A 26893-nucleotide genomic window follows, 5' to 3' on the forward strand; every position below is an offset into this window, starting at 1 on the left:
AATCATCATACTTAACTAGGAGAATCAATAACACTATCTGGACTCTGAGTTCCTAGAGAAGCCAATCATTCTGAATTTCAAAGGATAAAGTGAGATGCCAAAACTGTTCAGAGGCAAAAAGCTACTAGTCCCGCTCATCTAATTTGGAGCTAAGTTTCATTGATAATTAGGAGTCTATAGTATATTCTCTTCTTTTTATCTTATTTGATTTTCAGTTGCTTGGGGACAAGCAACAATTTAAGCTTGGTGTTGTGATGAGCGGATAATTTGTACGCTTTTTGGCATTGTTTTTAGTATGTTTTTAGTATATTTGGTTTAGTTTTTAGTATATTTTTATTAGTTTTTAGTTAAAATTCACTTTTCTGGACTTTACTATGAGTTTGTGTGTTTTTCTGTGATTTCAGGTATTTTCTGGCTGAAATTGAGGGACCTGAGCAAAAATCTGATTCAGAGACTGAAAAGGACTGCAGATGCTGTTGGATTCTGACCTCCCTGCACTCGAAGTGGATTTTCTAGAGCTACAGAAGCCCAATTAGCGCGCTCTCAACGGCGTTGGAAAGTAGATATCCTGGGCTTTCCAGCAATATATGATAGTCCATACTTTGCCCAAGATTTGATGGCCCAAACCGGCGTTCAAAGTCACCTTCAGAATTTCCAGCGTTAAACGCCGGAACTGGCACCAAAATGGGAGTTAAACGCCCAAACTGGCACAAAAGCTGGCGTTTAACTCCAAGAAGAGTCTCTACACGAAAATGCTTCATTGCTCAGCCCAAGCACACACCAAGTGGGCCCGGAAGTGGATTTTTATGTCATTTACTCATTTCTGTAAACCTTAGGCTACTAGTTCTCTATAAGTAGGACCTTTTACTATTGTATTTTCATCTTGGTTCTTCTGGTTCCCTCTCTGGGGCCGAAACCAATGATCACTCTTGTTCTTATGTATTTTCAACGGTGGAGTTTCTACACACCATAGATTAAGGTGTGGAGCTCTGCTATACCTCGAGTATTAATGCAATTACTATTGTTCTTCTATTCAATTCTGCTTGTTCTTTGTCCAAGATATCACTTGTTCTTCAACTTGATGAATGTGATGATCCGTGACACTCATCATCATTCTCACCTATGAATGTGTGACTGACAACCACCTCCGTTCTACCTTAGATTGGGTGGATATCTCTTGGATTCTTTAACCGGAATCTTCGTGGTATAGGCAAGAACTGATGGCGGCATTCAAGAGAATCCGGAAGGTCTAACCTTGTCTGTGATATTCTGAGTAGGATTCAATGATTGAATGACTGTGACGTGCTTCAAACTCCTAGCAGGCAGGGCGTTAGTGATAGACGCAAAAGAATCACTGGATTCTATTCCGGCCTGACCGAGAACCGACAGATGGATAGCCGTGCCGTGACAGGGTGCGTTGAACATTTCCACTGAGAGGATGGGAGGTAGCCACTGACAACGGTGAAACCCTTGCATAAGCTTGCCATGGAAAGGAGTAAGAAGGATTGGATGAAGACAGTAGGAAAGCAGAGAGACGGAAGGGAAAGCATCTTCATACACTTATCTGAAGCTCTCACCAATGATATACATAAGTATCTCTATCTTTATCTTTATGTTTTATTCGTATATCACTATACCCATCTGAGTCTGCCTGACTAAGATTTACAAGGTGACCATAGCTTGCTTCATACCAACAATCTTCGTGGGATCGACCCTTACTCACGTAAGGTATTACTTGGACGACCCAGTGCACTTGCTGGTTAGTTGTGTGAAGTTGTAGTGATCACAATTTCGTGCACCAGGGTGCCTTGGGCCTGGGTCAGGGGTGGTTCCCCGACCCAATGGCTAGTGGGCTAGACTCAGCGGTCCGTAACAGTGTCCCCAACGCGCCAGCTTCGAGTTTTGGTGCTCGGGGCTGGGCGTGTTTGTCCTACTCTTGCCAAGACGGGGCGTGTTCCTCTTCTCGTGAACTCGCTGGTGGTGTTTCGTCTTTCTCACGTGTGGTCATCCCGTTTCTCGATGTTGCCTTCTTGGCTTCCGCGCTGGGCATTAAATACCCTTCATTTAATTGATTTGAAATTTTGGGAGAAATGGCAAATATGCCCCTGTCTTTTGGCGCTCTTCCTCAGCGGTTACACTTTTCTCCCTATTTTTACTTTGTAACCCCTCATAGTTCCATTTTCTCTCTTCTGCTCTCTTGCACCGCTGCTGTTTTTTACTTCCTTCTTCTGCTGTCTTGATTTGCTTTCTGGTTTTGGTGCCCTTTCTCTCGCTCGGATCCTTCTTTACTGCTCATCATTTTACGGATTCTATCTGCCTGGTACGTCGCTTTTATGGTTTTCCCCTTTTTGGTTGCTTCCTTGATTTTTGTATGTTCTTCTTTGTGCATTTTTGTATGCTTGCCTAGGTTTTGTCTGTTCTTGCTTTCTTTTTCCTTTTAGAGGGGGCGCCACTGGGTTTTTCTGGGGATTTGCTTTTAGGTTCTGGGTTAGTGTTGGGTTGATCGTAGGGGATGATTGGAGGAGTTTTTAGTTTGCTTTTTGCTTCTTTGTGGGTTCCTGACCTCCCATTCTGACTGAGTGGTGCCCCCGCTGTAGGTATGGCCGAGCGCCCCGTTCTCCCAAATCAGGCTCAGCGACCGCTAGCCGATTTTGTTGACCATTACACTTGGGTGTCTTCCGATGTGAGGGACACCCCTTCCCAGGTCATGAAGGAGGGTCTTCAAAATTTGCGCCAGGCGGGGCTCTTATGTGGAGGTGTTCCCTAGGAGGCGTTTTACCAGGCTTATGTTCCTGCTGCTCGGGAGCGCATTTGCCAGAAGAATTTGGCAGCTCCCCGTGTTACCGATTGGATGTGGGTTTATGAACCCATGTTCACGACTCTAGGGGTTCCTTTACACTTCTCCCCCTTCGTCATGGGTTTGTTGAACCATTGTGATGTTGCTCCATCACAATTGCATCCAAACAGCTAGGCTGCCATTCGATGCTTCGAGATGGTATGCGAATATCTGGAGCTCCCAACTTCTGTGAACGTTTTTCTCTACCTCTTTCTTCTCACAAACCCTTCTTGCCAGGAGAAGGCGAAAAATGGATATATGTCTTCTTGGGCCCAACAAGGTCGTAGGATTTTTGGCCTTTTTGAGGATTCCTATCATGGCTTCAAGTCTACTTTCTTTAAGGTTAGGCCTATTGAAGGTCATCAACCCTTCTGGCTTACTGCCGAGGGGGAGAGGCGGATCCCGACTTATTGGAGTTTCGGGGCGAGATTCGATTATCTGATAAAAATCTCCTACAATTGGTTGAGTCCAGAAGATCGTAATATTGCTCACATCTTGTTGGCAATTTTTGGCGAGAGAAACCTTAATCCTCGCATGGTTATGGGGGACCGGGAGGCCAGTCGGTCGTATGTTGTTGAGTTTTTTACCTTTGCGTATTTGGCACTTTCCTCTTTCCTTCTTTACTTATAGCTTTGTCTTTTTGCTTTGTAGTTTCTATGGCTGGTGGGAAGAAAACATTGGCCGATTTGATGAGCCTCATCTAAGGGAATAATGAGGGTGGTGAGGGCTCTTTGGCGACCCTTTCGGCGAGTCAGGACCGGGAGGTCATCGGAGAGGGCACTGGTCAGGCCGGCGGGGTTGACCAAGGTCAGCCGAGCAAGGTTGAGGCTCCTATTGGGAATCCTTCGGGGAACTCGAGTGTGGAGGCGGAGATTCTTTCCGACGGGGAGGATCCAGGGTTTGGTGCTGACATGAAGGTCGTTAGCAACCCTAAGAAAAGAAAGCGTGACTCCGGGAAGACGCTCTCGGTTATGGAAAAGAACTCCGATGCTGGGGGCTTTATTGAATCCCGGTTGCTCCCTGGCACTGACGAGTTATTCCGTGATGCCGATCTTTCCGGGCAAGCGAGGTGGATCTACCGCAGCCTTCTCCAAGCAGCAACTATTTCCAAGAATGTGGAGCCTGTCTTGGAAAAATATCATACTATGGAGGTGAAGCTTTAGGACTCCCAAAAAGACCTGACAGATTCAGGGTCTCGGGAGGAGTCTTTGAAGACAAAGTTGTCTGAGCTGGAGGAGAAAGCTAAGGAATATGCCGAAGAAGCCAATAGGTTGGTGGAGCAAGATGTCACTTTGATGAAGGATTTAAATACTGCTCGTGGTGAGACTACTGCAGCTAAGAAGAAAATTGAGGAGTTGGAGGAAAAGCTGAAATTGGCGGAGAGCTCGGCAGAGGCCACTCGTAAGGAGATGGTTGCTTTAAAGAAAAAGAACAAGGAACTTGCACAGGGGGCCCAGGAGGCCGTGAAGTTGACCAAAGAAAGGATCAAGCTCCAGGTGACTATGCTGGCTCCCGATCTCGATCTTTCCCAAGTTGGGGCTCTCAAGACTGTCGAGAATGGGAAGATTGTTGATATCCTGAAGCCCTGAAGTGGACGTCCCTCTTTGTCTTTTGTTCTTTCTGTTTTTTACTTTGTAATTTGTGTCTTTATTTCTGGGCCTGTTCAGGCACCTCTGTTTGTAATGAACACTTTAGCTTTCATGTTAATCAAGTTTTTATATGTGATTGTTCGCTTGCTCGGGCTGTCGTGGCTTTCTATATTGCTTTCGATTATCCGGGTCGTCGTTGCCTTTTTGGTTGTTCGCCTGTTCGGGCCATCGCGGCTATTTTTTGTTTTATTGCTTTCGATTATCTGGGCCATCGTGGCCTTTTTGGTTTTACCGCTTTTATGGTATTTACCGACCTTTGTTACTTATTTTAAGCTTAGGTCCCTTTGGTTCTCGAGGTGATCAGTCCCGAGTTTTCGTTAGGTCGACCGTTCGTCATTAGTGCCATTGTGTCGTTTGGTCATAAATCTTGCAAAGAACAAAGTTTATTATATATATGCATATGTGAAACTTTAAAACAGAAGGGTAATGCGATATATAAAGGAGTAAAATTAAAGAAACTAAAGCGGATGTGGCCGTGTTGTCAAACCGTCAGGTCACTTTCCTCTACGAGTTGAACCTTTTTAGGTTTGTCATGTTCCATATTCTCGGCACCTCGTTCCCATCCAATTTCTCCAGCTTGTATGCGCCTTCTCTCGAGGACTTCTCTTACCCTGTAGGGTCCTTCCAAATTCGCAGCCAACTTGCCTTCTCCTGGGATTGGTGGTCCTATGTCGTTATGTTGTAAGACCAGGTCGCCTTCCCCAAGGCTTCTCTTCAGTACTTTACCGTTGTATCTTAGGGCTATTCTTTGTTTGATTGCTGTCTCTGTCAAATATGCCATCTGTCTTGTTTCGTCAACTAGGTCTTTCTCAACTGCTTCGCTTCCTCCTCCGAGAAGTAACCTCGGACTCGGCTCCCCTATTTCGACTGGGATGACTACGTCGACCCCGTACGTGAGTTGGAAGGGGGTTTCGTTGGTAGCCGATTGGGGGAGGTTCTGTAAGACCACAAGACTGAGGCTAACTCATCTGTCCATGAGCCCTTCTTTCTTTCAAGTCGTTTCTTTAGCCCTTTCAAGATGATTTTGTTAGCTGCTTCCACTTGTCTATTGCTTTGAGGGTGCTCTACGGAGAAGAACTTTTGCTTGATTCCTAGTCTCGAGAGGAACTCTTTGAACTTTTTATCAGTGAATTGTGTCCCATTATCCGATATGACAGACTCTGGAATTCCAAACCTAGTGATGACTTGCCTCCACAAAAATTTTTGGCAGTTTGCTGCGGGTATGCTGGCTAGCGATTCTGCTTCCACCTACTTGGTGTTGTAGTCTATGGCTACTATCAGATATTTGACTTGCCCTGGCCTGGGTGGGAATGGCCCCAAGAGGTCAACTCCCCATTGAGCGAAAGGTCGGGGTGCTATCATCAAGCTGAGTTCTTCGGGTAGGGCTTTGTGGAAGTTGGCATTTTCTTGGCATTTCCTGCACTTCCTGACGAACTCCTGAGCGTCCGACATCAAGGTGGGCCAGTAATATCCTGCTCAGATGATCTTTCTTGCCAATGAACTTCCTCCAATATGGTGACCACAACACCCCTTATGGACTTTGCTTAAGACGTAGTCCGTTTGGTCGAGACGTAGGCATTTGAGCAAAGGTTGGTGGAGTCCTCTCTTGTACAACTACCCTTGTATAATCACATATTTGGGAGCTTCTCTCTTGATGGCTTGTGCTTCCTTCTTGTTTTGTGGTGTTTTGCCTTTCTCTATATATCGGAAGATGGGGTCCATCTAGGAGGGGGGCTTAGTGCTTGGGTTGCGCATAGAATGACTGCTGGCTCAGTTGCCAGCCCTTGGATTAGCGATCTATTTCTTACTCCGGGCTTGGTGCTTGCTAACTTGGAGAGGAGGTTTTCTCGGGCGTTCCTTTCTCTGGGAACATGCTGGATTATGACTTCATTGAAGTTTCTGCATAGCTCTCTTACCTTCTCTAGGAATTTCTGTAGTAGTGTATCCCTGGCCTAGTAGCTGCCGTTTATCTGGGATGTGACGATCTGGGAATCATTACTTACCTCAATCCTTGACGCTCCAACCTCTTTGGCTAGAATTAGCCCCCCTATCAGTGCTTCGTACTCCGCCTGGTTGTTGGAGACTGGGAAGTCGAACCTGATCGACTGCTCGTAAGCTATTCCCGCCGAGTTTTCCAGGATGATACCGGCCCCTCCGAATGCTTGGTTGGAATCTCCGTCTACATGGAGCTTCCACCATGTGTTCGGTATGTCGGGTGCTTCCCCTGTGACCTCTACTAGGAAGTTCGCCATTTCCTGGGCCTTGATTGCCTGCCTGGGCTCGTATTGCAAGTCATATTAGGATAGCTCTACTGCCTATGCCATCATTCTCCCCATGAGGTCGGGTTTCTAGAGGACTTGCCAAATTTCCTGATCGGTTCTTAGGACGATCTTATGCCCTTGGAAATATTGCTTGAGCCTTCTTGACGAGGTTAGCAAGGCATAGGCTAATTTTTCCAGCTTGGTGTATTTTAGCTCTGCTATTTGGAGCACTTTGCTGACGAAGTATACTGGGCGATGGGTCTTGTCTTTTTCTCAGACAAGGACTGCCACCATGGCTTGTATGGTTATTGCCAGGTATAAGTAGAGAGGTTCTCCTTCCTTGGGTTTGCTGAGTACGTGAGGTTCTAAGAGTACCCTTTTGAAATTTCTGAACACTTCTTCGCATGCCGGGGTCCATTCGAAGGCTATTCCTTTCTTCATTAGATTAGAAAATGGGAGAGTCTTTGCAGCCAATGCTCCGAGAAACCGGGATAGATCCGTGAGTTTCCCAGTTAGTCACTGCACGTATTTGACGCATCCTGGGCTTGTCATTTTGAGGACGGCTTTGCATTTGTCCAGGTTAGCCTCCACCCCCTTTTGTGTTATCATAAAGCCTAGGAATTTCCTGGCCTCCATGGCGAATGCACACTTAATTGGGTTGAGCCTCATGTTGAATTTCCTTAGCGCTTTGAAGATAGTTTGTAGGTCGTCTATAAGGCTGCTTGGTTCTGCCGTTTTCACTAGGACGTCGTCAACATAGACCTCTACCGTCTTGCCGATGAGGTCATGGAAGACTTTGCTCATTAGTCTTTGCTAGGTGTCCCCTGCATTTTTTAATCCAAATGGCATTACTTTATAACAATAAGTGCCTCCTGGTGTTATGAACTCTGTCTTCTCCTGATCAGGTCGATGCATCGAGATCTGATTGTAGCCGGAGTATGCATCCATGAAGCTAAGGAAACGATACCCTGCTGCGGAATCTACCAGGGTGTCAATGTTGGGGAGGGGAAAAGAGTCTTTAGGGCATGCTTTGTTCAGGTCGGAATAGTCGACACACATTCTCCATTTGCCACTAGCTTTTTTAACCAGTACGACATTGGACAACCATGTCAAGTATTCGAGCTCTTTGATGAACCCGGCTTCGAGAAGCCTGGCTGTTTTCTTAGTGACCTCATTGGCCTTTTCTTAGGACATCTTTCTTCGCCACTGTGCTACTGGCTTTACGTCTGGTTTGACAGCTAGCTGGTGAGACATGACCTCGGGATCCAAGCCCGACATGTCTGACGGCATCCATGCAAAGAGGTCGCCATTTGCCCTTATAACCTCCATAAGGGGTCCTTTGAGTTCATGGGGTAAATTCTTGTTTACGAAGGTAAACTGTTTTGCCGACTTCCCTATTTGAAACTTTTCCATGTCCCCTTCTGGTTCTGGCCTTGGCTTGCCTTCCATTCTTACATCTAGGTCGGCCAAGAACACGCCGGCCACTTTCTTGGACTCGTTTCTTAGGGAGAGACTGGCGTTGTCGCATGCAACCGCTGCTTCTAAGTCTCCCCTAATGGAGCCGACCATTCCTTTGTCTGTCACAAACTTCATTGCTAGGAATTTGGTGCATATCACAGCTGAGAATTCGTTGATGGTTTTTCTTCCTAAAATGATGTTGTAGGCCGTGGAATCTCTTAGGACTACGAAGTCCGCCATTACCGACCTCCTAGCATCACCAGCTCCTAGGAAGATTGGGAGTGAGATCGTCCCATCGGGTTTAATGTAGTTATCGCCTAGCCCCATGACACCGTGTTGGTGAGTCTTGAGGTCGGACTCCCTGAGTCCCATGGCGTCAAACACGCTTCTGAACAGGATATTGAAATCAGCTCCAGTATCGACGAGGATTTGCCTGACTAACCCGGTCCCAACCATCGCCGTGATCACCATGGGAGGGTTCTAAGGGAAGTCATGGAACCGCTTGTCTTATGTGCTGAAGGATATCATGGGAGGTCCTCCGTTTGAGGTGGTAGGACCTCCCGTTGAGATGGAAAGGATCCGGATATCTTTCTTTGCTGCTAACTTAGATTTGGGGGGGTATCGCGTCTGACCACGACGTTAACCACAAAAGTTGGTGGGTTGTCAATGACCCCTGTGGGTTCTTGTCTTGCCTTGACGGTCCGGCTACGATCTTCTTCTGAGCGCCCCCGTTCTCGTCTTCTCAGTTTTCGAATAACTCGGGAGAACTTGCTCAATTTTCCTTCTCGGATGGCTTACTCCAAGGCATCTTTGAGGTCGAAACAGTCTTGTGTCTTGTGGCAAAACCTTTGTGATAATCACAGTACAGGATTTTGTTGCCTCCCGTTCTTTCTTTCAATGGCCTAGGCCTGGACAAGATTCCTTTGTCCGCAATTTACTGGTAAACTTCCACTATGGGCGCCGTGAGTGGCGTGTAGTTTGTGAACCTTCCAACCCATGGGGGCTGTCTGTGCTATTTGGTTGGGGTTCCGTCCCTGGGGGTCTCCTTATATCTATCGACCTGGGGAGCCTGCCGAGCTGGGGGGTTAGGCAACTGCCGCTTATTGGCTGCTACAACTTGACTGACTTCCTCATCGTTTATGTATTCTTTGGCCACGCTTTGAATTTCCTGCATAGTCCATACAGGCTTAGTTGTGAGGTGGTTCCTAAAGTCCTCGTTTAGCAAGCCGTTTGTTAGGCAAAGACTAGCGACTGAGTCCGTGAGGCTGTCGATTTACAAGCATTGTCGTTAAACCTGTCCAGAAACTTTCTGGTCAGTTCCCCTAGTTTCTGCGTGACCCCCAGCAAGTTAATTGGGTGTTTTGCGTTGGCTATGCATGTCGTCAATCGAGCCAGAAAGCTTTGGGAGATGTCTGCGAAGGTCGTAATGGACCCTTGTGGGAGGGCGTTGAACCATCGGATCGCCGGGCCGGCCAGCGTCATCGAAAATGCTCGGCATCTGACCGTGTCGCCTACTCCTTCCAAGTTCATCCTTGCTTCAAAAGCTGTTAGGTGCTCCTGGGGATCCTTGGTCCCATCGTACCTCATGTTCGTTGGCTTGTCGAAATTCTTCAGAAGCCGGACCTTGAGGATTGAGGGATGGAAGGGGGGTGGCCCCCATGATTATGGGTTCTTGCTGTTTCTTGGCCTTCCCTCTCTGGGATTCCCCGCGGCCCTCGGACCTGCCTTGGTAAGGTCGGGAAGTCGCCTGCGTGTGTGCCTCGTCGTGCTTTATTGGACTTCTTTTTCGGCTCTCTAGCCCTCGGGAGGGAGAGCAGGTGCAGGTTCGAGATCGGCTGGCATCGCAGCGAGAGTGGCTGATGTTTCCATGGGATCGCCTCCTCACTGCCAGCTTCTGTTCTAGGTTTTGCACTCTGTGTCTGAGTTCCTGCATGATCTTGGCGCTATCGGCTCCTGTCCCCCCGAAGGGGCGCCTTTCGGGGATTTTGGTGTAAATCTACTGGTTAGGCTAAACGGAATGACGGGGGTGCTCGGCGGTACGGGACGACGAACTTGCCCTACTCAAGCAAGCCCCTCCTTCTTTGCGAAGCTCCTCTGACGTGGGAAGTCGCTCCATGTCTACAAAATCCCCACAGACGGCACCAATGTTTGTTACCTGAGGACATTGGGTTCTCAATAGGTTGGGTGGTTGTGAAAAGGGAAACGGGCAAGACCCTGGCTGACTTGGAGTGAGGGTGAATACGTGCTGATGACACCGGAGGTGGTGTGAAGCGTGGGGGATGGCCACCTGCAAGGACACTCCGACGATCAAGTCAGTGTCTGTACGATGCAATAGCCAAATTAGGTAAGAATGTTACGTACCTCGGGGGGAGTGCTGACCTTTCCCCTTTTATACTGTGTGGGGCGGGCCCTGAGAATGACCTAGCCCACTGCCCAAGATGCTTCTATGAGCTGTCGTAATCTACATGGGAAGGGCAGGTCGTTCTGGACCCTGGGTCAAAGATTCGGGTCATGATGCGAAGGTACCGGCCCGACTGGCGTCTTGGGGCGTATGGAGGGTACAGATGGCAGGTCGGGTGGACCCTTGGTTGGGCAGATGAATGGATAATTTATACGCTTTTTGGCATTGTTTTTATATAGTTTTTAGTATGATTTAGTTAGTTTTTAGTATATTTTTTTATTAATTTTTAAGAAAAATTCATATTTCTGGACTTTACTATGAGTTTGTGTATTTTCTGTGATTTCAGGTATTTTCTGGCTGAAATTGAGGGACCTGAGCAAAAATCTGATTCAGAGGCTGACAAAGGACTGCTGATGCTGTTGGATTTTGACCTCCCTGCACTCGAAATAATATTTTTGGAGCTACAGAAGTCCAAATGGTGTGCTCTCAACTGCGTTGGAAAGTAGACATCTAGGGCTTTCCAGCAATATATAATAGTCCATACTTTGCCCGAGTTTAAACGACGCAAACTGGCATTTAACGCCAGCTTTCTGCTCTATTCTGGCGTTAAACGCCAGAAATAAGTTGCAAAGCAGAGTTAAACGCCAGAAACAAGTTACAAACTAGCGTTTAACTCCAAAGAAGACCTCTTCACATGAAAGCGTCAATGCTCAGTCCAAGAACACACCAAGTGGGCCCAGAAGTGGATTTCTGCATCATTTACTCAATTTTGTAACCCTAGTAACTAGTTTAGTATAAATAGAACTTTTTATTATTGTACTAGGGGTCTTTTTTCCCTATTTTCGAATTCATATGTCATTTGGGGAGGCTGGCCATTCGGCCATGCCTAGACCTTGTTCTTATATATTTTCAACGGTGGAGTTTCTACACACCATAGATTAAGGTGTGGAGCTCTGCTATTCCTCGAGTATTAATGCAATTACAACTATTTTCTATTCAATTCATGTTTATTCTCATTCTAAGATATTCATTCGCACTTCAACCTGATGAATGTGATGATCCGTGACACTCATCACCATTCTCACTTATGAACGCGTGCTTGACAAACACTTCCGTTCTACCTGTGAAAGCTAGAGTGTGTATCTCTTGGGTTTCTGGTCCACGACGCATGGTTGCCTCTCCTGACAACAGAGCCTTCCATTCCGTGAGATCATAATCTTCGTGGTACAAATTAGAATCCATTGGCAGCATTCTTGAGATCCGAAAAGTCTAAACCTTGTCTGTGGTATTCCGAGTAGGATCTGGGATGGGATGACTGTGACGAGCTTCAAACTCGCGACTGTAGGGCGTGGTGACAGACGCAAAAGGATAGTAAATCCTATTCCTACACGATCGAGAACCAACAGCTGATTAGCCATGCGGGAAACCGTAGAGGACCTTTTTCACTGAGAGGATAGGAAGTAGGCATTGACAATGGTGACGCCCTACATACAACTTGCCATGGAAAGGAGTATGAAGGATTGGATGAAGGCAGTAGGAAAGCAGAGATTCAAGAGGAATGAGGTATCTCCATACACTTATTTGAAATTCCCACCAATGAATTACATAAGTATCTCTATCTTTATTTTACGTTTTATTTCTCTTTTAATTATTAAAACTCTATAACCATTTGAATCCGCCTGACTGAGATTTACAAGGTGACCATAGCTTGCTTCAAGCCGACAATCTCTGTGGGATCGACCCTTACTCACGTAAGGTTTATTACTTGGACAACCCAGTGCACTTGCTGGTTAGTTGTGCGAAGTTGTGAAAAAGAGTGATATTACAATTGTGCGTCCTAAGTTGTTGGCGCCATTGAGATCACAATTTCGTGCACCAAGTTTTTGGCGCCATTGCTGGAGATTGTTCGAGTTTGGACAACTGACGGTTCATCTTGTTGCTCAGATTAGGTAATTTTTTATTTTTAAGCTTTTTATTTCTTATTTTCGAAAAATACAAAAAATTATAAATTCATAAAATCAAAAATATTTTGTGTTTCTTGTTTGAGTTTAGAGTCAAGTTTTGAGTTTGGTGTCAATTGCATGTTTTATTTTTTCTAAAAAATTTTCAAAAACTCATGCATGGTGTTCTTCATGATCTTCAAGTTGTTCTTGATAAGTCTTCTTGTTTGATCTTCATATTTTGGTGTTTTGTGTCTTTTGTTGTTTTTTATATGCATTTTTGCATTCATAGTGTCTAAGCATTGAAAATCTCTAAGTTTGGTGTCTTGCATATTTTTCTTTTCTTGAACATTTTTCAAAAATAAATCTTGATGTTCATCTTGATCTTCAAAGTGTTCATAGTGTTCTTGCATGCATCATTGGTTTTGATCCAAAATTTTCATGTTTTGGGTCATATTTGTGTTTTTCTCTCTCCTCATTAAAAATTCAAAAATAAAAAAATATCTTTCCCTTATTTCTCTCATAAATTTTGAAATCTTTAGGTTGACTTAGTCAAAAATTTTTAAAATAAGTTGTTTCTTGTTAGTCAAGTCAAGATTTCATTTTTAAAAATTTTATCTTTTCAAATCTTTTTCAAAAATCAAATCTTTTTCATCTTTTTCTAAATATTTTCGAAAATTTTTAAAATTATTTTTCAAAATATTTTTCTTAATTTCATTTCAAATTTTCGAAAACTTTACTAACAATTAATGTGATTGATTCAAAAATTGGAAGTTTGTTACTTTCTTGTTAAGAAATGTTCAATCTTTAAATTCTAGAATCATATCTTTTAGTTTCTTGTTAGTCAAGTAATTAATTTTTATTTTAAAAATCAAATCTTTTTCAAAATAAATTTCAATCATATCTTTTCAAATATATATTTTTTTCAAATCATATCTTTTACAATCAAATCTTTTCCAATCATATATTTTTCAAAAATTTGATTTCAAAAATCTTTTCTAACTTCCTATCTTTTCAAAATTGATTTTCAAATATTTTTCAATTAACTAATTGACTTTTTGTTTGTTTCTTATCTTTTTCAAAACCACCTAACTACTTTTCTCTCTCTAATTTTCGAAAATTCTTCACCCTTTTTCAAAATTCTTTTTAATTAACTAATTGTTTTCATTTTAATTTTATTTCTTCTCTTAATTTTCGAAAATCACTAACCTTTTTTCAAAAATAATCTTCAAAATTCTCTCCCTCTCATCTTCTTCTATTTATTTATTTATTTACTAACACTTCTCTTCATCTTAAAATTTAAACCCTCTCTTCCCCTCTGTGTTTGAATTTTTCTCTTCTCCTTCTTCTATTCTTTTCTTCTTCTACTCACATAAAAGAATATCTGTACTGTGACATAGAGGATTCCTCTTCTTTTCTGTTCTCTTCTTTTTTATATGAGCAGAAGCAAGGACAAGGACATTCTTGTTGAAGCAGATCCTAAACCTCAAAGGACTCTGAAGAAGAAGCTAAAGTACAACAATCCAGAGAAAACCTTACAGAGAATCTCGAAAAAGAAGGAGACATGGCCAAACCCAACAACAATGCAAAGAATATGCTTGGTGACTTTACTGCACCAAATTCCAACTTACATGGAAGAAACATCTCAATCCCTGCCATTGGAGCGAACAACTTTGAGCTAAAGCCTCAATTAGTTTCTCTGATGCAACAGAATTGCAAGTTTTATGGACTTCCATTAGAAGATCCTTTTCAATTCTTAACTGAATTCTTGCAGATCTGTGATACTGTTAAGACCAATGGGGTTGATCCCGAGGTCTACAAACTTATGCTTTTCCCTTTTGCTGTAAGAGACAGAGCAAGAGTATGGTTGGACTCTCAACCTAAAGATAGCCTGAACTCTTGGGATAAGCTGGTCACGGCTTTCTTAGCCAAATTCTTTCCTCCCCAAAAGCTGAGTAAGCTTAAAGTGGATGTTCAAACCTTCAGACAGAAAGAAGGTGAATCCCTCTATGAAGCTTGGGAGAGATACAAGCAACTGACCAAAAAGTGTCCTTCTGACATGCTTTCAGAATGGACCATCCTGGATATATTCTATGATGGTCTGTCTGAATTGTCCAAATGTCATTGGACCATTTTGCAGGTGGATCTATTCACCTGAAGAAAATACCTGTAGAAGCTCAGGAACTCATTGACATGGTTGCAAATAACTAGTTCATGTACACTTTTGAAAGGAATCCTGTGAGTAATGGGACGCCTCAGAGGAAGGGAGTTCTTAAAATTGATGCTCTGAATGCCATATTGGCTCAGAAAAAAATGTTGACTCAACAAGTCAACATGATTTCTCAGAGTCTGAATGGTTTGCAAAATGCATCCAACAGTACTAAAGAAGCATCTTCTAAAGAAGAAGCTTATGATCTTGAGAACCCTGCAATGACAGAGGTGAATTACATGGGTGAAGCCTATGGAAACACCTATAATCTCCCATGGAGAAATCATCCAAATTTCTCATGGAAGGATCAACAAAAGCCTCAACAAGGCTTTAATAATGGTGGAAGAAACAGGTTTAGCAATAGCAAGCCTTTTCCATCATCCTCTCAGCAACAGACAGAGAATTCTGAGCAGAGCTCCTCTAGCTTAGCAAACATAGTCTCTGATCTATCTAAGGCCACTCTAAGTTTCATGAATGAAACAAGGTCCTCCATTAGAAATTTGGAGGTACAAGTGGGCCAGCTGAGTAAAAGAGTCACTGAAACTCCTCCTAGTACTCTCCCAAGCAATACAGAAGAGAATCCCAAAAGAGAGTGCAAGGCCATAACTGTGAGTAACATGGCCGAACCTGGAGAGAGTGGAAAAGCAGTGATTCCTAGTGAGGAAGACCTCCTGGGACGTTCACTGACCAATAAGGAGTCTCCCTTTGAGGAACCAAAGGAATCTGAGGCTTATACAGAGACCATAGAGATTCCATTGAATTTTCTTCTGCCATTCATGAGCTCTGATGAATACTCTTCCTCTAAGGAGGATGAAGATATCACTGAAGAGCAAGTTGCTAAATACCTTGGAGCAATCATGAAGTTAAATGCCAAGTTATTTGGTAATGAGATTTGGGAGGATGAACCTCCATTGCTCATTAATGAACTGAATGACTTGGTTAGGCAGACATTACCTCAAAAAAAAATAGGATCCTGGTAAATTTTTAATTTCCTGTATCATAGGCACCATGACCTTTGAGAAGGCTCTGTGTGACCTGGGGTCAGGCATAAACTTAATGCCACTCTCTGTAATAGAGAAACTGGGAATCTTTGAGGTACAGGCTGCCAAATTCTCATTAGAGATGGCAGACAAATCCATGAAAAGGCTTATGGACAGGTAGAGGATGTGCTAGTAAAGGTCAAAGGCCTTTACATCCCTGCTGATTTCATAATCCTAGACACTGGGAAGGATGAGGATGAATCCATCATCCTTGGAAGACCCTTTCTAGCCACAGCAAAAGCTGTGATTGATGTAGACAGAGGAGAGTTGATCCTTCAATTGAATGAGGACTACCTTGTGTTTAAAACTCAAGGATCTCCCTCTACAACCATGGAGAGGAAGCATGAAAAGCTTCTCTCAATACAGAGTCAAATAAAGCCCCCACAGTCAAACTCTAAGTTTGGTGTTGGGAGGCCACAACCAAACTCTAAGTTTGGTGTTGAACCCCCACATCCTAACTCTAAGTTTGGTGTTGGGAGGTCCCAACAATGCTCTGAATATTCGTGAGGCTCCATGAGAGCTCACTGTCAAGCTATTGACATTAAAGAAGCGCTTGTTGGGAGGAAACCCAATTTTTATTTATCTATGTTATTTCCTTTTTTAGGTTGATGATCATGTGGAGTCACAAAAACTACCGCAAAAATTATAGAAAAATTAAAAACAGCAATTAAAACAGCACACCCTAGAGGAGAAACTTACTGGCATTTAAACGCCAGTAAGGGTAGCAGAATGGGCGTTTAACGCCCAGTCTGGCACCATTCTGGGCGTTAAACGCCAGAAACAAGCACCAGACTGGCGTTAAATGCCAGAAAGAAGCAACAAGCTGGCGTTAAATGCCAGAAATAGGTTGCAGCCTGACGTTTAATGCCAGGAAAGGAATAAAAGCTGGCGTTTAATGCCAGAAACAAGCAGTAGTCTGGCGTTAAACACCAGGATTGCACAGCAAGAGCATTTTGTACGCCTAATAGGAGCAGGGATGATACATCCTTAACCCCTCAGGATCTGTGGGCCCCACAGGATTCCCACCTACCCTCCCACAATACTCTTCCCCAAATACCCCTCACCAATCAACTCATTCACTCTTTCCCATCACCTCTTCACCAATCACCTCCATATCTCTTCACCAAAAACCCCACCTACCTCACTTTCAAATTTAAAATCTTTTCCCTTCCAAACCCAACCCTCCTCCCACCCCTATATAAACCCCTTACTACTCCTTCATATTCACACTTCACAATCACCTTACACCACCTTGGCCGAACCACATACCACCTTCCATCTCCTCCATTTTCTTCTTCTTTCCCTTCTCTCTTTCTTCCTTTGCTCGAGGACGAGCAAACATTTTAAGTTTGGTGTGGTAAAAGCATTGCTTTTTATTTTTCTATAACCATTTATGGCACCTAAGGCCGGAGAAACCTCTAGAAAGAGAAAAGGGAAGACAAAATCTTCCACCTCCGAGTCATGGGAGATGGAGAGATTCATCTCAAAGGTCCATCAAGACCACTTCTATGAAGTTGTAGCCAAGAAAAAAGTGATATCTAAATTGTCATAGAGGAAGACATCCTCATTGAAGATGACAAGCCCATCACCAAAAAGAGGATGGAGCAAACAAGAAAGCCCACTCATAGACCTCAACAAGAGCATGAGGAATTCCCTCATCAAGAAATCCCTGAGATGCCTCAAGGGATACATTTTCCTCCACACGATTATTGGGAGCAACTAAGGATAGGAGCACCAAAATCACTAGGGATGGAGCAACAAAGGCAAGGAAGAGACATAGAGGAGCTCAAGAGCACCATTGGTTCTTCAAGAGGAAGACGCCACCCTCACTAAAGGTGGACTCATTCCTTAATATCCTTGTCTATTTATTTCTCTGTTTTGGTTTTGAGCTTCATGTTTGGCTATGTTTTGTGTCTTTATTACATGATCATTAGTGTCTATGTCTTAAGGCTATGAATAATTCCATGAATCATTAACCTCTCTTAAATGAAAAATGTGCTTAATTACAAATAACAAGAAGTATTTGGATTTCAAATTTTATCTTGAAATTAGTTTAATTATTTTGATGTGTGGCAATACTTTTTGTTTTCTGAATGAATGCTTGAACAATGCATATTTTTTATCTTGTTGTTTATGAATGTTAAAATCTTTGGCTCTTGAAAGAATGAGGAACAAAGAGAAATGTTATTGATAATCTGAAAAATCATGAAATTGATTCTTGAAGCAAGAAAAAGCAGTGAATAAGAAAGCTTGCAAAAAAAATGGTGAAAAAAATGAAAAAAAAAAGAAAGAAAAAGAAAAAGCAAGCAGAAAAAGCCAATAGCCCTTAAAACTAAAAGGCAAGGGTAAAAAGGATCCAAGACTTTGAGCATTAATGGATAGGAGGGCCCAAGGAAATAAAATTCAGGCCTAAGCGGCTAAATCAAGATGTCCTTAACCATATGCTTATGTCATGAAGGTCCAAGTAAAAAGCTTGAGACTGAGTGGTTAAAGTCGTGATCCAAAGCAAAAAGAGTGTGCTTAAGAACTCTGGACACCTCTAACTGGGGACTTTAGCAAAGCTGAGTCACAATCTGAAAAGGTTCACCCAGTTATGTGTCTGTGGCATTTATGTATCCGGTGGTAATACTGGAAAACAAAGTGCTTAGGGCCACGGCCAAGACTCATAAAGTAGCTGTGTTCAAGAATCAACATACTAAACTAGGAGAATCAATAACACCATCTAAAATTCTGAGTTCCTATAGATGCCAATCATTTTGAATTTCAAAGGATAAAGTGAGATGCCAAAAAAGTTCAGAAGCAAAAAGCTACTAGCCACGCTAATCTAATTGGGACTAAGTTTCATTGATATTATGAGATTCATTGTATATTCTCTTCTTTTTATCCTATTTTATTTTCAGTTGCTTGGGGACAAGCAACAATTTAAGTTTGGTGTTCCGATGAGCGGATAATTTATATGCTTTTTGGCATTGTTTTTATATAGTTTTTAGTATATTTTATTAGTTTTTAAGCAAAATTCACATTTCTGGACTTTACTATGAGTTTTTGTGTTTTTTGTGATTTCATGTATTTTCTGGCTGAAATTGAGGGACCTGAGCAAAAATCTGATTCAGAGGCTAACAAAGGACTGCTGATGTTGTTGGATTCTGACCTCCTTGCACTCGAAATAAAATTTTTGGAGCTACAGAAGTTCAAATGGTGCGCTCTCAACTGCGTTGGAAAGTAGACATCTAGGGCTTTCCAGCAATATATAATAGTCTATACTTTGCCCGAGTTTAGATGACACAAACTGGCGTTCAACACCAGCTTTCTGCCCTATTCTGGCGTTAAACGCCAGAAACAAGTTTTAAAGCAGAGTTAAACGCCAGAAACAAGTTACAAATTGGCATTTAACTCCAAGGAAGACCTCTACCCGTGAAAACTTCAATGCTCAGCCCAAGCACACACCAAATGGGCCCGAAAGTGAATTTCTGCATCATTTACTCAATTCTGTAACCCTAGTAACTAGTTTAGGATAAATAGAACTTTTTACTATTGTACTAGGGGTCTTTTTTCCCTATTTTCGAATTCATATGTCATTTGGGGAGGCTGGCCATTCGGCCATGCCTAGACCTTGTTCTTATGTATTTTCAACGGTGGAGTTTCTACACACCATAGATTAAGGTGTGGAGCTCTGCTGTTCCTCGAGTATTAATGCAATTACTACTGTTTTCTATTCAATTCATGCTTATTCTCATTCTAAGATATTCATTCGCACTTCAACCTGATGAATGTGATGATCCGTGACACTCATCACCATTCTCACTTATGAATGCGTACCTGACAAACACTTCCGTTCTACCTGCGAAAGCTAGAGTGTGTATCTCTTGGATTTCTGGTCCACGATGCATGGTTGCCTCTCTTGACAATAGAGCCTTCCATTCCGTGGGATCAGAATCTTCATGGTATAAGCTAGAATTCATTGGCAGCATTCTTGAGATCCAGAAAGTCTAAACCTTGTCTGTGGTATTCCGAGTAGGATCTGGGATGGGATGACTGTGACGAGCTTCAAACTCACGACTGTAGAGCGTGGTGACAGACGCAAAAGGATAGTAAATCCTATTCCTACACAATCGAGAACCAACAGCTGATTAGCCATGCGGAAAACCGTAGAGGACCTTTTTCACTGAGAGGATGGGAAGTAGCCATTAACAACGGTGACGCCCTACATATAGCTTGCCATGGAAAGGAGTATGAAGGATTGGATGAAGGCAGTAGGAAAGCAGAGATTCAAGAGGAATGAGGCATCTCCATACACTTATATGAAATTCTCCCCAATGAATTACATAAGTATCTCTATCTTTATTTTACGTTTTATTTCTCTTTTAATTATTAAAACTCTATAACCATTTGATGAATCCGCCTGACTGAGATTTACAAGGTGACCATAGCTTGCTTCAAACCGACAATCTCCGTGGGATCGACCCTTACTGACGTAAGGTTTATTACTTAGACGACCCAGTGCACTTGCTGGTCAGTTGTGCAAAGTTGTAAAAAAGAGTGATATTACGATTGTGCGTACCAAGTTGTTGGCGCCATTGAGATCACAATTTCGTGCACCAGTCGGGCGTTCTAGGACCCGACCCGTCGGACTTTCCTTTGTGGGGTGCCTTGGGCCTGGGTCAGGGGTGGTGCCTTAACCCGACGGCTAGTGGGCTGGACTCGGCGGTCTGTAACAAATACTATATATGGTTTTAATCTCATTTATCCAAATCAAAAGTAATAATGACTTACTTAATTCAATATTTATGACAATAAATGAGATCACCATTATATAAATCATTTAATGTGAAATTACTTAATTGCGATTATAATTAATATATGTATTATCCATAAATATATTAAGAAATAATAATTTTCTAACAATCTTCTATTTGGGATATACATATATATTTTTCTGAGATAATCACATCTTATAAATTTTATGCACACATCTAAATGTCATTTTCCTAATTACTTTTATAATCCGGTCTGTCTCATATATATGTTATGAAATTACCGCAACTTTTATCACATTAGTATCGCAACAAAACCATGATGATTGCCATACTAAAATACTCAACCACATAGATCAAATTTGGATGAGAAAATTCAGAAATTACATGCAAAAATGATCTCAAGCATGCTTATTTCCAACTGGTCCAACTTGAATAAAAATTCTATTTTATTTGGTGATAGACTCAGATGAAACTTCAAGGGCAATGCCAAGGCTCATAGCCTCGGCAAGAAAAAGGAGGCAACGGGCTCAACAGCGACAGTAATGGGATAAGCAGCGATTGCGACATGAGCTGTGAAGGAAGATGGGAGCTGTAAAGGGGTAGGCGGCGATAGGCTCAGCAACGAAGATGATGGGAGCTATGAGAAATTTTGTGAAGAAGCCGAGAAGAAGAAGACTCTGGGTGAGGATGACTGGGTTTCTCTTGCATGGCTATATAGGGTATGGATTGAAGCTGTGAATCACTGAATCTGTGATGTGAGACAAATTCTGATTCCTAAAAAGTATTTATATGTATATATCGGGGGCGGGTACACCCTAAACCCAACCATGCCCTGTCCTAAGCAAAATTAACTCCGACTCGAGTCAAGTTATTACCCTCGTTAACCGAGTATGGATGGGTTGGGTATCCGCGTATTTGGGTACTCCTGCCAAATTTAACCACGTATTGATACTCTATTTATTAAGGATTTACTGCTAGCCAATGGATTGCTACACACAAAATAAGATTCTAATTCCTAATAATTATTTAAGTGAATAAGTGAAATGATCACTCAACAAATTTAAATTGATTAAAACAAATACTAATTATTTTTAATATTTTTATATTAAAAATTTTAAAAATATTTAATTTTAATTATAATTTTATAAAATATTTATAATAATTATTACATATATTTTATTTAATTTTTTAATAATTTTTTTATATAATTTTATATATTATCTCATACCAAGTACGAAAACATAACTAATTAATTATTATAATAAGGTTTTAAGGGAGCATTGATATAAGGGACCGAGAACGGTAAACAAAATTGATAGTATTATATATATAATTAAGAATTATCGTAATAAAACTATCTGTCTCAAAAATTTAAACTAATAAAAAAATATAATATTAATTATTATATTTTTAATATTTTTTAAATATGAATTTCTTTAAAATTTATTTAATTTTTTGTATAACTTTTTTTATTTGTTTTATATTAATTTTTTATTTTTAAGATTTACCAAAAGTCAAATTCTATATTTTTAGACATAAAAATTTAATATTATATTATAAAAAATTATTCTTCCCAAAAATTTAAGCTAATAAAAAAAAACAATATTAATAATTATATTTTTAATAAGAATAAAGTATGTTTTATATTTTTTATTTTTATGATTTTTTTAAATACTTCTAACATTTAATTTTATCTAATTTTATTTTTAATATTTTTAATGCATTTAATTTTATCGTTTAACATTTTCGATTTGTTTTAGAATTATTTTTGGATGTTTTTAATTTTATCTCTAGTATTATTCTAAATAGAATTAAAGTTTGTAGATAATTTTGATACAAATAAAAAATATTAAAAATAAAATTAAATAAAATTAAATATTAAAATATTTTTAAAAAAATTACAAGTATTATAAATAAAAAATATATTTTATCCTATAATTAATTTATATGTTACCATATTTATTAGTTAGAACTTTATTTACTATTTCAGTGCTAATTTTGAGACTTATAATTTTGCTATTAAACTTTCCAATGTGTAAGTGCTCATTCATGGGATTCCATTGAAGACAAATTTTTCGAGAACATTTCTTGGTTATTACTTCTTTCTACTCTAGCTAAATAAATAACGTAACCCTAATATTATTATTTATTTAATTTCTTCTAAACTTTTTTCAAAACTTTTGTCGGCAAGCTAAGGGAGAATAGGAACCAAGGGATTATTGATTATACTTGAAAACTAATTATATTCCTCTCATCCCATCCCCATCTCCGCTATAATGGGGTTGCTATCTATACAACTTTTTTTTTCTTTATATTTTTTGCTTCCCACTTATTATTAATTATTATTTATTATTATTGCTTTTTCTTGGAGTTTAATGAACAAGGCAGGAGGACCCCTCCATGTGGTTTAGATAATGCTTTAAATAAATTATACAGAATTTTCAAATGGCTGTCGCTTTCTCTACCTTAGCTTTTGTTGTACTCACATGGCGCAGACCATTTGAAAGGCAAGATTTACACTCAAAAAAATAGAGCGAGGGGAGAATACGTAGGAGGGTTGGTTAATTTGCTAATATGGCGAAGCTAGAGAAATTAAATATAATGTTTTCTATAATGTGTGTTACATAATAAATACTGAACCAATATTTTATATTATCACTAAATAAAATCTACTATAATATTCTTACTGTGTATGAATTAGATATAAATTATCATTTTTAATAATAAAATATACAAACTAATTCGTTACCTAATAAGACTAGGGCAATGAAGATAAGAATAGTAGTCACTAGTTAGTTACAAGCTACCATATAAATTATGACATCAAAGTGATAAGTTATATTCCGCGCGAAAATATGCACTATAAGAAATAAAGTCTACTACACATATATGTCTTTTTGACTTACAAATCTTATAAGTTGTCACAAGTTTAACAAAATATATGCATTATACTCCCACATTTAAGAGTAAATAAACGCACGTTACTCAACCACTTCCTGTTTCCAAAGCGCACTACTCACCATGGATTATGAACGACTCTTCTTCTTCTTCATCTATAAAAACGAATTTCTTACAAAATTTGAAGATAATGAAACTTCAAAAATACACTCAAATAATTACAGAAATACACCCAAATGATTACAGAAATGCACCCAAAGGATTACAGAAATACACCTAAACGGTTACAGAAATTCACCCAAACGGTTACAGGAATTCACCTAAACGATTATAGAAATACACTCAAAGGATTACAGAAATACACCCAAAGAATTTAAGAAATACACCCAAAATTCGTTGAAGTACACCTTATGCATAATTCAGAACTCTTTCTCTTTCTCCTCCTCATCTTCTACTACTTCTTCTTCTTCAAAAACGATTTCAGAGCTTGATGTCAAAAAATAATGGAAATCGAGAATAACGAAGAAAGAAAACAGAGAGAAAAGCACGTAAATGAAGAAGGAGAAAGAGAAGGCAAGAAACGAAAGAAAAGAAGAAGAAGAAGAGGAGGAGGAAGAAGAAGAAGAGAAGGAGGAAGAAGAAGGTGAAATGAAAACGTGTAGTAACGGTTCGAAGTGCGTTAATATAAATGACTTGTAAAAATTTGTATAAAAAAACGCTTGTATGTGGAGAATTATTCATAAGAAATTTATCGAATACCGACAAATTCATTAGTGGATTTATTAAAAGAATCTATCAATAATATATTTATCGTTGAATAAATTTTTTCAGTAATTATTTATTGATAGATGTTTTTGTCCAACACAAACTATCATTAAAAGATTTTTGTTGATAATTTTTATTGTTAGATTTTTCTGCTTTTAGTAAATTCGACTATAACACATTATTAATTAATAATTAAATTAATAACTATTGACAAATTTAATCAATGGTAAATTTAATAGTAAATTTAAATTTTAAATTTTTTTAAAAATTTAATATATAATTTTAAATATTTAAATTCAATAATTTCCAAACTAATAAGTTAAATAATACAACACTAATTAACTCAAAAAATAATTAATTCGGATAATAATAAACTTAAAAAATTAACAACAATAAACAATAAATTAACAATTAACTCAAAAAATAAATAAGTTAAGATTAACTCAATCAATTAACAACAATCAACTAATCAACTAATTAACTCAAACAACACCAAAACACTTTAGATAGGAATCTTACACTTGTAGATTCATTTAGATTAGCAATATCAGGTCCTATTGCTCCTTCTGTATCATCAATGTTCTCACTTGAACTAATATTAAACTGCATAATTATCATATAATTGAAACAAAATCATAAAAATAGAGTTAAAAATCAAAATAATAAACACAGAATTTGACACACAAAATCATCAAAACAGAATTCAAAATTAGAATCATAAATAAAATTTCAAACATAGAATCATCAAAACAGAATTAAAAAAAAATCTAAATCAAAACAGAATTAAAAAACACTAAAGCAAAAGAGAATTAAAAAAACCTAAATCAAAATCAAATTATTGAAACAAAATCTTAATAATAAAATTAAAAATCAGAATAATAAACACAAAATCATCAAAATAGAATTTAAAATTCGAATCATAAACAAAATTTCAAATACAGAATCATCAAAATAGAATTAAAAAAATCCGAAATCAAATTAGAAATAAAAAAATTTTAAATTAAAACAAAATATAAAAAATTCTAAATCAAAACAGAATTAAAAAATCCTAAAGATAGCGCATGTTGGTGCGTGAAGTACGACGGTGGCTGCTGGTGCATGGCACCGTGGAGGAGGATGGAGAGAGAAGCGCTTTAAAAAAGGGGAGGAAGAGAAAATGGTCGCTCTATTGCGGGACACGAGTCAGGGTGCTCTGGCGTGGCATCGATAGTGGAGAAGAGGGAAGAGTTTCATCGCTATGAGAGGCTGAGTGAAAGGAGAGTGAAAATGGGGATGTTTTTGCGCGAGAGAGAGAGAGAGAGAGAGAGAGAGAGAGAGAGAGAGAGAGAGAGAGAGAGAGAGAGAGAGAGAGAGAGAGAGAGAGAGAGAGAGAGAGAGAGAGAGAGAGAGAGAGAGAGAGAGAGAGAGAGAGAGAGAGAGAGAGAGAGAGAGAGAGGGTCTTTTAAAATGAAGGGAGATACGCGATTCCAATTTAAGGTAAAATTACCGTTGGATAAATTCGACGGTAATGTAATGCGCGTGACTAAAACACAGAATTTCATTAATCAGGCTTTGTTGGTGGATAAAATATGCCGGTAATTTTGATAGTAATGATCAATTTATCTTTTTTTTTTCTAAATATTACCGATGAATTCATCGTTAAAAAGTAGGATTCGTCAGCAACTTTTTTATCCAACAAATTTATTATCAAATCTGCTGATAAATTCGATGCTAAATGCAACAATAAATTTAACAGTGTTTAGTGTTTTTTATACAGTGACGTTTTAAATTATCGTATTTACTGTCAAATTTATTGATTTAATAGAGATTTAATCAAATTTAGTGCCCATTACCATTAGATTTAAAAATTGATTACTAAATTTGACTAAATATAGTGTCAAAAAGACTTTTAGAATTGTGGTAAAATTACGTGCACAAATCTGACGATAAATCATGAAAAATTTTGTTGACAATAATGATAAACATTTATCATATCTATGATAATGCAAAAAAGTTGTGTTTCATTTAGTATCGTGTCATTAATTAGCATTAGATTAATCCAACACCAATTAGGGGTGGCAGTGGAGCGGGTAGGGGCGGGTTTTTGCTCTACCCGATTCCGTCCCGCCGTCCTGTTATGCGTATACTACCCGCCCCATCAGTACTCGCGGGTAGTAAATTACAGAACCCGAATCCGCCCCTGCGAGTACCAGCCCCACCCCGACCCGTCCCTATAAAAATTAAATATTTTAATTTTTACCTATTCATATTTAAATTAAGACAAAAATTTAAAATTCATAGACAATTTAAAATACAAACATAAAATTCATACAATGTCATTAGCTAAAATAACTTGAAATTTAAAAAAAAATATTGTTAGATCACTACAAATTTAACACCATAATAAAAAAAAATTACAATGTTAGATATAAAAGGAGCTTCAACTCTTAATCTTGATCACTTTCAACATCTTCATCATCAGTAAAATTTTGCAAATCAAGATTTAAACCTGAACAAATATGAACGTAAATATTGGTCAGTAATAGAACCAACAAAATAAAAAAGACCAAATATGTCTATACAGAGACTGAACGTGAATATTGGTCAGTAATAGAACCAACAAAATAAAAAAACTTAATATTGTATTTACATAGATGATGATTTTACATTGGATGTGTCTACACACTGGACAATCGGGTG

General features: G+C 39.5%; 1 non-coding gene across 1 annotated transcript; it reads right to left on the reverse strand.

Moving 5' to 3' along the window:
- Window positions 1-14502: 14502 nt before the first annotated feature.
- Window positions 14503-14610, reverse strand: LOC130977764 (small nucleolar RNA R71). Its single transcript, XR_009085441.1, has one exon. It is a non-coding gene; the product is annotated as a small nucleolar RNA R71 (small nucleolar RNA).
- Between the last annotated feature and the right edge of the window lie 12283 nt (window positions 14611-26893).

Source organism: Arachis stenosperma, chromosome 4 (genome assembly GCF_014773155.1).
Source record: "Arachis stenosperma cultivar V10309 chromosome 4, arast.V10309.gnm1.PFL2, whole genome shotgun sequence".
Classification (NCBI taxonomy): Eukaryota; Viridiplantae; Streptophyta; class Magnoliopsida; order Fabales; family Fabaceae; genus Arachis; species Arachis stenosperma.